We start from the raw sequence: 2,900 nt of genomic DNA, 5'->3' as shown, positions 1-2,900 counted from the left end.
TGCTTTGAATTTTGCCTTTCTTATTTCACAGTCTGATGTTAAAACACTAGGGACTTGATGTCTTTAAAAAAATGTTGGACAACTATTTTTCTCTAAGAAGATCTTTATACTTTATTTGAGATGTGGAGACGAGTTGAATTCATATATTCATTTTTAACATGGGAAGAACATACAAAGAGTCATCATTTGCACAGTAAAGGAGAACAGCCTGCCATATCTCTTTAAAGATTATTTCATTAAAGTTAAATGATTTTCCAGTGAATGAAAATGAATACACTATTCACAATGTATAAATTAAATTGGGACCTAGCAGACTTAGTAAAACTTATATAAATCTAAGGAGTTCATAAGCATCATATATTCTGAACCATGTAAAAGAGAAGATTGCTTTTCAACATTTTATAAAAACCCACACAATTTTTATCTGAACAATTGGAGAAAATACATTTTAAAATTTTCTAATGAAATAAAAAGCATGACAGTTAAGTTTACATACTATTACTAAGATAAAGTATGCTTGCAGTCAATTTTGAAAGAACGTTTTAAATTTTTCAAATGAGGAGTTGATCAATATTTGAAAGTAGATTATCTTTGTTTAATAACTAAGGGAGTTTCATTATTCTACCTTATTCGTAAACACTGTGGCTAACTGCATATATTGAATGCTCTTTTTAAAAAAGTAAATGGTATGCATTCTTACATTTTAAATTTTGTATTGTGACTTGCTGGAAGAAGAACACATATTTCAGTGTCTTCAAATGGCATCTAAAAACTCAAAAACAGACCCTCAATCAATAATATGTGCTGCCATCTATACTGAAATATGCATTTGAATTATGTAGAAACGAAACCAGTGGAGGTATTGCAGAAGCTCCACAGCATCACCCATGGATGTTTCCAACTGGAAAAAATGCCCATTTTCACTCCTAGAATATTCTATGATAAGCATTTTTCCTGGATTGAAGGTGACAAATGAGAAGTTCTTAGCTCCAAGCTGGAATATAGAAGGTGAACAATACACTTCAGCATTGTTCCTCAGCTTCCTGTCCCTGGAATGCTGGTGAGGGAAATTTGGGATGTACCCGCCTGGTTAGTTTAGGAGGGGATGAAACATGGATTGAGGTGGTCTCTGGACATTTAAGAAATACAAGTCTTTGAGCTGTTGTTTTAAACACTTCAGCAGTTCCTGGGCCAGGCTAAGCAATGAATATGTAGGATTATAGCATAAATAGTTCCCTGTGATATATTCAAAGGAAAAGAGAATGACAGGAAGAAATTCACAAATGGGGTGAATAATTTGAATGTTACAGTTGCAGTCTTGGATTAAGAGAAAAAAGAGACCCTGGAACTTCCCAGTATTAACTGCAACACCTCGTTGTTGCTTTGAATATGGATACTCAAATATTTGTACAGCAAATGAATTAATTTTTCTCTTAACACTATGAAATAAGTGATTAATGAAATGCAGTACATTAGTTGATGATGATGAAAATGATAATAATAATAATAGAATTCTTTACTTTTCTGAACAAGCTGGATCCACTTGAAAAAGTTCCAAGTTTCCTTACCCAGTACACAATTTTTGGGGCTAGCATCAGAATCATGGCAAATGTCAAAGATATCCAGCTTTGACTGACAAAGGCAGCTATTGTGCTGGAAAGAATATTGGAGGAGAAATTTTTAAACCTATAATGTAGTTCTGGATCATTCACTTTCTAGATGTTTGTCCTTGGACAATCCACAGCCTCTGATTTAGTTTCTCAACTGTAAAAATGCCAGCTTTGAAAATATCAGTAGAATTGGGTAATATAAAGTGTTTTGATGAGCTATGAAAACTGTGAAAGACTACACCAATGTAAAGTATGACAATTAATATTGTGTTCAAACAATTTTATCTTAATTATTCAGTTGATGTATATACCTTTCCATTAGCTAATGAGCATGAATAAAGGAGCTACATTTTGTTGTGCCCACTGTGTCCCAGGTGTTGTACCACACTTTACATAGGCATTTTACATATTTAATCTTCACATCAGTCCTGTGATATATATGTTATTAACTTCATACCATAGGTGGGTGGAAAAGCTCAGTGTGATAAGGTTAAAACCCAGTCATTCCTGATCCCCATGTCCATATTATTTTTAATAAATTACACTACTTCCATTCCTCATTCATTTAAAGCCATGTATTCCACAAGTATTTACTGAAAACTTCCCAGTGCTAGGAAATACAAAGCTAAAGACCACCTCTACCTGCCAGAATGCCTACTAAAAATAATACCCAAAGTTCTAGTGTTTTACAATACATTTCCTAATATATAGGCTCAAAGAGATCAAGTGCCTTGCTCAAGTTCACATGGATAGTTAGTAGTAAGTTGCATCTCTGGGGCTCACATTCAGGTCCTTTGGCTCTAAACTCTGGATCTTTCCATTGTACTTTAGGGGAGCATGGAATGTGTGTGATAAGATACATTGCTTTAGCCAGCTACTTGCATTTTCCTTCCTTCATTCTCCAGATAGAAGCAATGCAGTTCAAAAACTTTATCAACTCTATTCTGGATGTCAAAATAAGTTAAATTTGTGTTCTTTATTACCTGCCTAGCATGAGTCATCCCTCACCTTTGGTAGCTGGAACAGTGGCTGAAAGGAAGTTTAATTGATTTTATGCCTTGAGCTGGGCACTACAAATATATTCCTGATCCCATTACAGGAGCTGTTTTCCCTTTGACTACTTATTATAGGAATGTTTCCATAACACTGCTTCATTTGCTTTTTCAAAAAAACCTTGTAAGTAGAATAAGATATATAAAGAAAAATGCTCTACTAGCCAATGCAAGGTAGTTTATTAAAACTGTAAAATACAATTCAGTCAGTATTTACCGAGAACCTACCTTGTACTTG

This window comes from Dasypus novemcinctus, chromosome 11 (assembly GCF_030445035.2).
Source record: "Dasypus novemcinctus isolate mDasNov1 chromosome 11, mDasNov1.1.hap2, whole genome shotgun sequence".
Classification (NCBI taxonomy): domain Eukaryota; kingdom Metazoa; phylum Chordata; class Mammalia; order Cingulata; family Dasypodidae; genus Dasypus; species Dasypus novemcinctus.
Note: the sequence above shows the minus strand (reverse complement) of the source record.